Raw genomic sequence first — 14,388 nt, forward strand, 5'->3', positions numbered from 1 at the left:
ACCTTTGGACAGAGCCAAGCTAGATGTCCTGCCTGTTGCCTCTAGTTTTATATGTACTACAGACATGAGAGCGGTATAAATCTTTTCATCAAAGACTTGGCAAGAAGGCGAATAAATGTATGTTCCAAAATGTCGACTTAGTTCTTAAATATACATTATACCTAAACTGGGGCAAAAAACTGTCAAATAAATAACTCGAAGACCTGCCTTATTTGCTAGGCCTCCTCTACCCTGCTCATCCTCCATCCAGTTTGGTTATCCACCCATTTCTCTCTGTTTGTCTCTGTCATGTGAGACTGGGAAGAAAGGACTGAGAGATTTGGCTCCAAATCAGGGTAGCTGGAATCGAAGCAAACTGTATGGTTGCCAGATGAAAACGCTGTCAGAGATTTGCCATTTCAACCAGTCAACTTCATTTCAAAGCTTGAGCTTTATAATTGCTTGCCAGATAAGTAAATGGCAGCTCTGGCAATTTTTTTCCAGACCATTCATCAGGGAGAGTGACGTCGGCAAGAGCGTTTAACACTCATGACCTGAAACTGTTTAAAAAGTAAATTTTAGACCGTTTTAACAAAGGGTTTTCTGCACATTTTCATTTAGTTGGAACTTCCTTTTTACAATATATAAAACAAGATAAAAGACATATAATGAGATACAAGTCAATTTTCTCATTACAGACAATGACCTGCTGCTGGATTCATTAAAGTAAGACTAGGGGATGCTCAGGATCCCCTGGTCTCAGGAAGTCAGCCCTAGTCACACCAACAGAGCTTAATTAAATCTCTGATCATTAAAACTGGCTCTCGAACTATTAATGCCGAACTCAAGCGACGGACAATGCATGAATATTTGATATTCTCAGCCTGGCTGACGCGCCATCTCCACGGGATTGTCTTGTAGAGTTCAAATCTTGCAAATTTGTCACAGAATATTCAGTGCAAAAGTTACTGTTGAGGATCCTAATTCACTTTGCATCGCTGGTCTAACACTGTGTCCTTCAGTAAACAACAGACACACAAGCAACCCCACTCACACACGAGCAAGCGCAGACAGACATGCGTGCCGAACACACACACTGTTTGAGGTGTAATAGCCTCGTGCTGCAGTTTTGCAGCTTAGCCAGGGCACTTTTTTTTTTCTTTTACATCTTTACCTTAAGTGACAAAGCCCCAGTAGCCTTCTCAATTATGTTGTGCAGGTGCAGTCAGCAAGAAAGAGTAATTGCACTGGGTGTTTGGAGCTCCCTGAGACGGATTGGAAGCTCAGGGCAGAGCTGTCAGGGGCTCCCGAAGGACTCACCAGGTTGTGCGTGTGTTTTGTATATATATATGTGTGTGTGTATGTGCTCCTGTCACACTGCAGAAAGAATAACATAATGTTATTTTATTTTGCATGTGCATGTACTGCACGCCGTCATGCTCGATGCACGTCTCTGCTGTGTGTTTGCATATGCACTAGCATGGGAACGACATGCATCTCTTAAGAAAACGCGCTGCCTACGCTTCCTCGCCTGCCGTTTGACAACTGCATCGAACCGACCCGCTGGCTCCTTGACAGTGACAGTCGAGTCCCCAGGACCTGTCAGCACCATCACATATGCCCTCGGGCCCCTGGAACCTTCCAGATGCTTGGGCAATAACGCTGCAATAAGCTCCTTGTTACGGGCATGTCATCGGGCCCCAAGGGACACGCTGCGAAGGCAGGAGGGTCACCAAGAATCAGCCGAATAAAAAGTAATTTGAATAGAAAATCCCATAACAATTTAGTAAAGAGAAGAGATAATAAAGTGTGATGCAGAAGAATCATGGGAAGTGTGAATTCAGATTAAGGATGACTATTAAAGACATCAAAAGGAGGATTATAGGAAGTTTAACTCACTCTGCTGTAAATGACCTTATTGGTTTGAATAAAGCCTTTTTTCATCAGTTTTTATTTAGGCAAACATACTCACGAGGGCATGCAAATAAAGACATTGAAGTCTTTCTTGTGTTTGCCCAGGAGAACTGCTGTAATTGAAGACTCCAGAGGATCCAGCAGGCTTTGATTCAACACCCAGCACTGTTAAATCCTACCACCCTGTCTCAGTGTCTGACTTGATTTCACTCGGATAAACCCTCACCTATCCCCACCGGCCCGATTGAGACTTTGAATCTGTCTTTAAAGAGATTTCAGTTTGAAAGGTTCACTTTTGTGTCAGAATTCAGCAGAGGCAAGCCAGGAAAAGGGAGGAAACAAGAATGGAAGGAAGAGAGTGGCTGCAACTTTCAAAATTCTGTCTCATGGAACTGATAGGAGAGGTTGTTGATCAAGGACAGAGTTTTATATCTGTACAGACTAAATGTGGGGAGATAACTGCAGAGATAATTAATTCTCTGGTGAATTAAATTAGTTCACATATTCTTCTTTTGGCTGAGAAATATAGATGGACACAGGGGAGCTCGGTTCCCGTTTTGCCCTTGCTGGCCCAGCTGCACAAAAGAAAGTCTAAATGTGCTAACAACTTTTACTGAAGAAATAACGATGTAGAAAAAAAGATAAGAGATAAGGAGAGATCTGTGTGCGCCCTTGCAGTCGTCATTGTTTAGCAGTGCAGTAACGAGGTGGTGGCGGCAAGAGGGGAGGAGAGGGAAGCTACTGCAGGCGACGCCGCCACCTGCTCCAGATGTGGAATAAGGCACAGATGTCCCAGTTTAATTAGCCTTGCCAGAGGTGCTGCGCCATGATTACCCAGCTCCTCCCCGAGAGAATGCCTGTCTCAATGGGTGTGTGTTTGCGTTTCACAGCCTGTGTACAGGGGAAGGGAAGTTTGACAGCAGAGTGGATGGAGAGAGAAGGGGAAAGAATAATAGTGCATCCATGTGTGGCTGCCTTTTCTCTCCCGGTCTCAGTTAGTTTGAGAACAGGACAAGGTGCAAGGATGAAGCAAAGGAACAAGGAGTAGCATGCTTGTGTGTTTTACATTCTCACGTGGAGCAGAAGGAAACAAAAGAAGAAGCAAGACAAGAAGTGTGATTATGCATCTGTATACAAGAAGCATGTGTGCGCGCATCATTACACGCATCATTACGTGACTGCCTGCTTTATGTCTCCACGCTGCTCAGGCTATTCCATCTGCCAAGCAAACCTGAATGACCTAGTTGGGAGTGAAATGTGCCATAAAGGAGCGCTGATGGACGAGGGAGAACATGGTGCTAATGATATGGCTACATCCACACAACCGCATTCTCATCTAATGAAGGCCCTCACACCAGAAACAACCACTTTTAATGTGGTTTGCCGATGAGAGGCATGACTTCGCTCACGTCAATCGGAAATCTATAGATGAGTTTCTGAAAGTGCAACTCGCCGGGCGCACATCAAGGCGTCGAGAGATATATGAAACGGAGAGTGAGAAGTTCAAGGAAATGTCAGCTTTTGGAGATTTGATTGAAAGAATGTCAAATGGGCTGCGATATTCAGGCCATTTTGTTCCTGCGTCTTCAAGTATCTGGGTTAGTCTTGTAATCATGAAATCTCTTTGTGGGAGAGTTGGTCTCACTAAGCTAATGTCTGTGAGATTAAGCGTGCACAAAGCACAGAGGCGCGCAGGCGAAAAACACACAAACTGTGTCAAACTACAGCAGTTGTACCCAAGTTTGACAAGTCCTGCCTAAGATGCGTGTGTGATGTTAATCCATGGGAAATTAAGACAGGAGATGTTTTAATTAGCAGAACCCAGGAGACAAGTGGAAATTTTTGCTACTAAACACAGTTTGTGCACACACACACACACACACACACACACACACACGCTGCTCTACACCAGGGGAAACATATTTGAGGGCAGGAAATATATTATTTATAGATTCCGTAGGTACTGTACAGTAAGAGTGAAATTTGAATACAATAAAAGGAAGAGAGCAGGGAACTGGGAATAAGAAGGGTTCACAAATAATACATTTAATGGCTGGATGGATGGATCTACGAGAGGAAAAGTGAGGCTGCAAAAGACAAAAAAATGAGAAGTGAGCATCCAGGTGAAAATATGGAATACAAATTGAGAAGAGGCAAAAAAAGGCGTGTATGTGTGTATGTTTTACCAAGCACACTATAATTGTATGTGTTGTACCCGCTGATGCTTCAGTCCCCTGAGTGCGCACCACAGTGAAGCAAATCTCAGGCCGTTCCATCCATTAAGCACAAGGATCAACCGATCCGGTCAGTATGCGCATACACAACACTCACACACACATAAAAAAAAGAATGTGTGCCTGAGCAGGTATACACACACATACAGCTTGAATTTCTATAGTGGTTGTTGCTCCTTTCAGAAAACAAAAACAAAGAAAAGAGAAAGGTTGTTTGCTTGGTATGACTACTTGCACGGTGAAGCAGAGAAAGCAACATGATTTTGCAAAACAGCACAAATATGCTAAAAATCTATGATGATACAAATCAGAATAGAATGTAGGAGTTCAAAATAAACTAGCAAATGAATGTTGGCAGTCAAATGCTCTAGGAATAAATTCATTTTCAAAGGCAGGCAGAGATTATAGTTGAGTAAGAAAGACCCAAGGGCCTCATTTATAAAAAAAATCCTTTGGTTTGATCCCTGACTACACAGTATAGGCTTTTCAAAGAAAACATAATGTATTTAACCATATGACATTCAATAATGAAATATATTGAAGATATTCCTTGCATTTGTGGTTAATGGAACTCCTTGCTGTCAAGTATAGTTCTAGTTCTTTCAATGACATTCAATCATTTACCAGAAAACTTTGTAAGGACGTTTCAAGGATTTTAAAGGCTACTGGAAACCCTGACAGTGTCCATGAGATGGGTTGCCGTGACTGCTCTTCCATCTCAACAACGTGAGCAAAAACTGCCCTCAAAACTGCCTCTGTGGCTGCAAAGCTGACCCTGAACACAAGGCTAGAGAACTGAAAAGAACAGCTTTTTGCACGCCACAGTGTCATAATTCTAAAATTAATGTGAGAGTTTGTCTATTTTCAAACAGGGATTCTGATGAAATGGCCCCATAAAGAATGAAAAATGGCTTCTCAAAACAGTTTACGTGAGCACAATTGCCCTCTGTAGGTAAATTAATTTCCTCCCCTGCACAAAAAGGAACACAGCATGTGTGTGTCCCAAAACAAAGAAGTAAAACGTGTTCTTGCATCTCAGCAAAGGACCGTCTTCCAGCTCGACAGATTACAGACAGAAGGCAATACAGTTGATGTGTCATTTAACACATGTATAAGAATTCAAGTTGTATTGATCTTTGTGAACAACACTAGAATACAGATGGTGACAAAAATCAATAGCATGAAACACTGAGACCTTCGGGAGTTGAATTAAATTAAAGTTTACCTTATAATAGTTGCATTTGATTTGCATTCTAGCATTCCATTGCAACACCTTGTTTTAAAGGCAACTTTCATTATATCCTCCTGTAATTTGAAAATTGCAGCTATCAATATTATTTTAATATGTTTTTAATTGAGAAGCCCTAATTAAAACAACCGCAGGAATGAAATCTGACCACATCTGTATTCATCCACAAGCCACAGGCACACAGGAATTACCGACAAGCATTTATGCTAATGGTGCCATTACTTAAGTAAATTAATGTAAGATTTGCAAAATACTTCTACATCAAAACACTTGTCTTCACATAACGTATGGGTGGTATTAATGTAAATTCGGTTTTAGAAAACAAAGGAGTTGTAGGAGTTTTAAGGAAATCAATTTTTGTTCATTACTATGCAAATTGGTGGTTGAAAGGCAAATTCATCTACCCCACACGAAGTATATGAGGTTTTTTAAGTTTATAGTGTGATGACGCAATGTTCTGAATATCTACCAAGGGATTTACTATTTAAGTAGAAAGTTTTTTTTCCATCAACTCTTGACTTTTGTTCCTTTTCATTCAAATGGCCAAACTTCACTTTTCGTCTTTGGTCGAGAGTCAACTGAAACAACCTCCCTCACTGTATCTCCGTCTTCACCTGGACGATTTACGATCCCCCCTCCGCCTCCGTTCATTTTGTGGTCTGATCTTCTTGTCATAAAGCATGTGTGAAGCCGGTGGTGGGACGGGGATGGCAGGGAGATGCCAATTTATGAGGGTGGGCAGTGTAGACAGAACCAGTTTTACAGCTCTGAGATTTATACCGAGCCCAGACACAGCATTCAGTCACAGCTTTTTTTCTCTTTTCGGAGGGGTGGTGGCCGCTCTGTGGCCTATGACTGCTTCGACCTTCACCTGTGATGCCCCTGCTCCCCTCTCTCCTCTTTTCTTAAAAGGTAATTTGTGTTTGCATCAAGGCCTGAGGGGGCTTGGCTTGTATCATTTAGGCAAACAGCGTTGGTCCGTCCTGTGCCATTTAAAAGGTTCAGTAGAACACACGGGCAGTAAAGGGTAAGGTCAAGTTAATTTGAATTCAACAGCGGACAGATTAACTTTTGAAGCCCTGTGAGGAGATGTCAAAAGGCTAAGAGTCTTTTTAATTTTATGTTGCACCGATCCGACTTGCGGACATGACCTGTTGAAGGAGGTTTGAGAATGTGGAGTGGAAACGAGACAATGAAAAATAGTGACTCAAATTACTTACTAACTTTGTCTAATAATGTACAAAAGAGATATTTCAGACACACAAGAACACTCTTGACACATCAACGGCCTTACAAAGCCAGTTTACATTTTGAAAACACAGTTTTTACTATGGCATACAATTTCTATTAAGTCCTTAACTGAAACCCTAATTAAGTAATTAAATCTTATTAAGAGGTTAGTGAAAGGGTTTGTAAAAATAAAGTTTGAATTGCCTTACATTTGTTATGGGGCTGTTCTGAGTTAGACCAAACTCTGCTCAGATTCCACTGATTAGTTTACTGTTATGTAATGACCTATCATATTTAAACCCTTCAGAATTATAATACAATGTAACCAGATTTTACATGTATACAATCCATCATAAATCTTGTCCATATTTGAAGATAATAGCAGGCTTTGATAAACAGATTAATATACAAACTTTTTGCTGGGACTGAGAAAATTACTGATTAGATTACTGGGACACTGTTTTCTTAACAGATGAAGTACAGTGCTATGTTTGTCCAGTGTGGTTTAGGAGGGATCAGTGATATCTCACTGAAGGGAGCTCACTTGTCAATCATCCACACACCAATAACCTTGCAAAGCCAGCTTGAATTTTTGCAATGACATATTCCACTCAAAAGCATCCAAATCAGCGGTGAATCAGCTGGATACTGCACAAATCTAGGAAATATTGGGAGTGGATTAGATAGATGACATTGTTCACCGCCATTCAAAACATTCCAAACCTGATGAACCAATATTTTTATAGGAGCGCAGAAAAAACAAGACATATTGACTTGAGATCAACAAACATAAAAAAAGGAATATAATGTAATGAAAGAACACTGACTTTTTGCTTTCATAACAGATATGTGTTTAGAAGAAGGTAAATAGATTGGTGCATAGATTGCTAACACAACAAACCTTGCTTTTTCAGGCAAATCCCCCTGGTGATTTGGGATAGGGCTCAGCAGGCATGTAATAAAAAGCTGGCGCTTACACAAAGGCTAAACCTGTAGTCCTACCTTTCTGACTTTGTTCTGCATGATGCCTGAGAACATTTGGACTCGGTACAACTTCTACTGTTTCCAAGTGCAGCAGCCAGTGTATTTCCACCTCCAGTTAAAAAGACTTTTGTATCACACTTGGTAACAGCAGCAAGTGAGACAGAGGTCACAGAAGGGGAAATCAATCCACTTCCTCCAAAACATAGAAAGTGGCTTACCGTTTCACCCCCAGCGGGATACACAAATCCATTCCCACTCTTTCTGTTGTGCATTCACCAACTCTTTCTTTTTCTTTCGCCTGCACTTTTTCTGCGCTTCTCTATCTCTTCCTCTCCCTGCTTCACTCCTTCTCCTGTCCCATTCTCTCGCTCTCTCTCTGAACTCCCTGCCCTTCCTCCTCACATCTAAGAAAAATCTGCACCTGGGAGCATTTCGAAAGCACCTCACTCCTGTGAAGTTCAAAAGAGAAATATGTACCATCTCCTACGCTTGTTTCCGCCTCTTTCCTAGGTATCTTGGGGGAATAGGGTACAGGTACGGAGGCTGCAAGGGCAACAGTAGATTGAGTGTAGATGTGTGGAAATCTACTTTCTCATCATCCCTCCCTCTAAGACATAAATCACAATAAAGGTGGAACAACAAAGCACCACCTTACCAAAAGTAAAAATAGCAATAATGGGCAGCTATGGGCTATTACTTTGTGCTGGGGAAAACATCCCATCTGATAATCACAGTTATTGTAGAAAAGGTGATTGAACAAAGCAGTGATGCAGAGCTGCAAAGTTATTTAAAGAAGTTAAATTGCACAATTATAAGATACAAATACACATATAAAAGTCAGCCTACTTACATTGTTAGCTCACTAAATCGCCTCGTAGAAGTTGTTAAATTGAACATAAATAGGAACTATGACAATGTGTGCACATTGCTACTTATCTCTGAAACCCTGAAGTGAGTTCAGACAAGATTTCCACCCTCAAAATGTTTCCTCAACCTACTTGATATTTAAGGTTTGGACCAAACATTGCTGCTTTGGGAGCGGACCGGAACAGTCCACGAGAGAGAAAAATAAAGTACACAAGAGAAAATAGAAATAGCAACAGCGAAGCTGGTTAATGGTTTTAAAGACAGATTTAGGAGAAAGAATGCAAACATTGAAACATCATTAAAATTTCACATTTATATGTTAACATTTGCTTAAATTATTGGAAGATTTTTTTTTTTTGCTTTTTACCAGTAATTTTTATTATTGTACATATGTGAAATGTGATGTTGATCAGAAGTTGCTTCATTTATTCAAAAACTATTCGACTCTGCCAAACAACTGGCATTATTCGCAATGCCAATAAGAGTTCCTTGTTTTTAGCACTAATTACCAATGCTGTCATTTTTATGGCAAGGACAGTGTCTGATATTCATACTGAAACTGTAGTGGAGTAGAAAAAAATGGTTTTCTTGCTAGCTTTCATTGAGAGTAAGAGCACAAAAGAGAGAATTCTTTAAATGTCCACTTAATAGGAGTAACAAAGTGCTTTTACTCAGTAGAAATCACTTTCACACACACACACTCACACACAACCAGGCACACACAGGAAATGATATTAGAAGTCACCCACGGGCCTGGCTAAGCAGTCACACACTGATGTGCAGCGGGGTGAGCTGAGGACGCACTGCAACTGATACTGAAAACATATCTGAGACGGATACATGCTCTTTCACTCCATGACCTTTGGAGTGAAAAAGAGAGACAGTGAGAGAGAAGCCATGTTTTTCTCTGGCTGTCAAATGGATATTTGATTTTGACAAGATCTTCGGTGGAGTTGTGGTGTTTTGTTCTGCACTTTCCAGAGAACTTTATCGGCTGTTTCTTGGATTTTTTTGTTCAGGAAGTTATATTTTCTTTAGATGCTGCTCATCTTCTATGCTCAGTTACTCAGTTCTTCTTCTATTCTTTCTACAAGAACCATCGTTGCTACAGCCAGACATGTAAAATGCATCACTCCCTGTGAGCCAGAGAATTTTACCCAAGAAAGAGCTGCCAGTTATTGAAGACCAGATTTAGGACATGCAGATTGACATGCAGGCTGATGCAGATTGAAAGGCGAGTCAGATTAGCGCGTGATTCACTAAGGCAGCAGCTAATTACACAATAAACAGTGTGACTGCCTTATAGCTGCAGTCTGCAAGTGAAGAAGGGCTTATAAAGTGCATTTCAAGGATTTGTCTGAGATCATCAAGCTCAAAACAGAAACCAAAATTCAATGATGCAAAACGGAAATGATCAGTGTGGTCGCCATCTTGGCAGTCTGGAATCTGCTTTTGAGCCGTTTGAGAACCTGCACTCCATGTATTTCTAATCTAAGGACATTGACATCCAGAGACATAATATAGGATAAGAGAAATCATTGCAACTGCTGTACACTCTCCCTGTAAAAGAGACTTGCTAATATTTGAATGATGAAAAAGAAGATTGACATTTCTTTACAACTTGGCTTTGAGACTTTCCCTATTAGCCCTTGTTTCACACTCTCTATTATCTTCTATTATCTCAGTTTTATCGAAGAGGGCTCTAAAAGTACAAACGAGCTGGAGAAAAAATGTGGAGCAAAGGAAAGAAGCACAGAATCAAACACATTAAAAATACAGTACATGTCTCATTCTCTCGGTATTCATGTTGGTCTTGAAAACAAATCTTGGTCATCGGAAAAAGAGGAAAGTTTGAGCAAAAGAGTGGACAGAAATAAGATAAAGGTCTTAAGGTGCAGTTGGAAAAAAAAACACACTTCCTTGCTTTCTGGCTGTGAGACCCCTTGGTCTCTTTATGTTTCCCTCTGTCTTTCTTCCTCTCATGCATACAACTCACTGACGAAAAGTCATCCAACCCCTCTGAGCATTCAGCCTGACAAAAAAAGAACAGGATAAAAAACATTTATTTTTTGATGGCTGCTTCAAAGACCATTACTGGCGCCTTTGAAAAGTTACCAAAGGGTGGAAGTTCTTTTGAGTGTCAAAGAGCACAGTGGAGAGGTTGCAAAGGGGTTAGGTAGCCACCGTCTTCTTCCTTTTCTCCTCAGGTTTTCCTTCTTGGTCGTTCCTCCTCCTCGATTCTGGGCTCTGATGGAATACTAAGTAAACAAGATCAAGGCAGGGCCGTGATACTTGCATAGGCCCCAGCCGCTGTCTGGGAGGAACGCTTAAGCCCACAGAAAGATAAAGTGGTTTTGGAAAAGAGGGGAGGCCCTATCAGCTATTCCGTTTCTCACAGCACAAAGCCTGCAGCGGCAAAAGAACACACAGAAGTGGAGCTGGCGACACGTATATCCATGGTGGGACATTTTTAAAGAAAGGATCAGTGGGGAGCTTGTATGATCCTACACATGTCATCATGGTGGGAAAATAACCCTCTGCAGGGACTCATCTGCACGAAGCCAAGTCCGTAAAGGGATCAGTGACCAACCTCACCAATGCTCTTGGGGCTGAATGGGAGCCCTGCTGCAAGGTGCAAACATTTTGTGGAAAGCCTAGTCATAGCAGCAGACTGTATAAATGCCCATGATTTGGTGTAATTTTAAGGGCATCTGAAGTTGATATATGGGTGCTCATGTGTGTATATTGCCATTTTACTGCCGTCTGTTTGTCAGATTTTGAAAGTCCGATAAGGCCCACGTGTCATGTCCAAACAATAACATTTCGCCAGGGGCCTTGACGGATACACATTGTTCTCTTTGAGTAAAGTGGTACACCAGGCAAACTCGCTGGTCACCATGCCCACAGCTGAAGCCTGGCATTACCTGTCTACTGTGGGCCGACGGCCCCGCTTGGCAAGGCCACAATGTGGGGTTGACTGGACCCACCTGTCGACACAGTAGGGGATTAGTGGCCATATCAATCCATGGCTGCACAGATCCCCTCACCTGCTCGGTGGATCTTTCATTTTACCTACCTTTCCCTTCCAACTGTCTGCTCTCCGCCATCCTTTCCTCTCTCCAGCCAATTTTCTCTTTCTCTGATCAGTGTAGTGTGGCTTAACCATTGCTTTCCCAGAATGGGATAATCCTAATAGTGACTGGCGGGTGCTGATTTTGCTGGTGCAGGCCTTGTACTGCCCAACTGAAGACGTAACGTAATTCTTCCCTGAACATTCTTTTTTTCCCTCCATAACAACTGATATGACACAATGAATATGGATTAACAACTATACATGCTGTATTTGAGACAAATCCAAACTTAGAAACTATGTCCTTAAAAGACAGAAATTCCTTCTGCCACTCCTATTACAGAAACTGCACTCACCAAGAATGGTTGATTCTCTTTATAACCTTGGGCATTAACGGGCAGACACAAATCCCCAATTTAATATAGACGGGTACTGGAATTTTCGCAATTCAAAGCGGTCAAAGACTCCTTGTTCATTTATCATGTTATGAAGGCTTTTAAAGTATTCCCATAGTACACCTTTTTTTTCTGTCAAACAGCTAGGTAGGTCTGTGACTGTAAGCAGCCAACATCCTATTCATTCTCACCCTTCGGCTCCTGCACAATCTACAGTTTGCACCGTGTGCTCAGGGTCCTGACGATCAGCCTTGAATCAAGTGGTGAACATGCATATTTCAAATAAATACAGTACCAGTGTTTTCAAGCCAGAGCTGAACAGTTTTAGTGAAAGGGAACAGAGAAGAACATCAAGAGCAGAGAAAGAATAGAAAGTAAAAAGAGGAGAAGTAGGGGGATTGTGATGAAGAGAGGGTAATGAGGAGGGGAGAACGAGCGGGATAAGTGGAGGTAGGTGTGCTCTGCAGAGTGTGTAAAGACCACCCTTCCTTTCTCCTTCTCCCCGACCTTGAGAGGACAAGGGCATTGGGGGGCGGTGATGGTGCGGGCAGCAGTATATCTTCAGAGCATGTCATAATCCCCTCTACACACGCACGCACATACACACAGATCTTTTATAGCACGCAGACTAATAACAACATGAAAGGCATAAAATCCTGCAGCATTTGTCATATCCACACCAAAGTGTGGGTAGCGTTGTGTGTGTGGTTATGTGATACTACATACAGAGACACTAAATACAGGGTCCTACTTTTTAAATGAGTTCTTACCAGAGGGTCACTAATACTAGTAAGCATGCCATCAGTAGTTTCCTGTACACACTGCACAGGGTTTGTGGTTGCACCATGAATGCCATAGCCCTTGAGAGCTGAATAATAGATAAACACACATTTACTGACAATGAAACATACAAAAACTTAAAAAGGTGACATTGTTGCAGAATTCATGTTAGAGAGACGGTTTCTGGTACTTAGTATTTATCTTTAGACTATCCTTAAACACCCATAGCGTCCCCAGAACACCGGATTACATTCAATGCCTATATAATTCCCAATTTGTACGTTTTTATCACTTCAGTATTTGCACATGGTGGCTTTGATCTGGTTAATGTCAGGAAAAGATTGTGCTTATGGCAAATACATTATGAATAATGTAAGAGTTAGGCAACTAAAAACCCTTGCTTAAGTTGAGGTAAAAAAATGTGAATGTTAATTATAAACATGCGGCACTCTTGCATGAAAGTCAGATATGCCACACATCCATTCACCACCTCGGCTGCTTCCTTGCCTTCTTATCTTGGATTACAGAAACCAAAAGAGGGGCGCTGAAACTAAAATGCCTCTGCCAGATTTGGCACCCACCCCAAGTCAAAGTAGCTTGGTTGATCACCCTGAAACCTTCCAGTCACCCACCATTGCTCCCAGTATGAGCTTCAGGTTATCCCCCTCTGTCCCAAGGCCCTTATTCAAGCGTACCTCCTTGCCAGCACCTCATTTTAATAAACTAATTAAGATACATAAGCTGAATGATAGAAAAATCTCAGTTGAACAAAACTAAGCATATTTTTTGGAGTTGTCAGGCTCCTCCGTGTAACAAACTACTGACAGATCATCTCCAAAACAGAACAGGGTTGCACTCGGGTGTCTATGAAGACAGAAACCGAGTGACAGAGATGTATCATTTGGCAAAGAGGAGAACGGCGGCAGACAAATGAAGAGTCACAGAGCTCCTTCATCTCTCTGGACACTTCACCCACTTTCGACACATTGTTTACACAAAACCTGTCTGCTCAACTCTGCAAGTGGAGAGAGAGGAGGAGGGCATGTGAGTGTGTATTCGTTTATGGGATTTTGAAAATGATACAAGAGTTTATGAGTTTGTAAGCCCGTCATTAAATGTGTTTTACATGTGCAGTTACTGGTGTTCTCAGTGTGGAATAGTTACTTTATCTGTATCTAGTTTTACAAAATGACAGGACAAATTAAAAACAAATTATGGTACTTTATCGAACTATTACTTACCAAGATTTAAATGTCAGCTGTCACAAAAGTATTACTTAAAAACAAAGAACAAAAAACTAAATCAACACTTGCAAAGCAAAGCGTCTTCAAGTCACAGTTCCATTTATGACAGTTTTGTCCTTACCTTGGGTATAATGACTCCCCCGTTCTGGATTTTGAGAAGCTCTTCAGTTTATTAGATGTCTGGCTTGTTACAATTTTTTATTTGAATTCCTATGAAACTCTTTTCAGTGCATGAAACAACTTCATAACTTGAAAACTGCATTTTAACAGCAGTATCGTTCAATGAGTCTTACATTTTATTCTTTTACATCTATTCACTGAGGTTTAATTAACTCAATGAGGGCTCTGTGTCCTCTGGATGATATCACCCGGAGGAAAAATTTCACACTCAAAGGCTCCAAATGTCTCAGCATTAAATTGTAAAATATCTATCTATCTATCT

At 41.3% G+C, this 14,388-nt stretch overlaps 1 protein-coding gene across 5 annotated transcripts in view; it reads right to left on the minus strand.

Annotated features, from left to right (window-relative positions):
• si:ch73-383l1.1 (receptor tyrosine-protein kinase erbB-4) overlaps positions 1-14,388 on the minus strand; it is a 227,842-nt gene that overhangs the window by 126,596 nt on the left and 86,858 nt on the right. The gene's annotated exons all lie outside the window — the stretch shown is intronic.

This window comes from Morone saxatilis, unplaced genomic scaffold (assembly GCF_004916995.1).
Source record: "Morone saxatilis isolate NCDOM2014 unplaced genomic scaffold, NCSU_SB_2.0 Contig6, whole genome shotgun sequence".
NCBI classification, from domain to species: Eukaryota; Metazoa; Chordata; class Actinopteri; family Moronidae; genus Morone; species Morone saxatilis.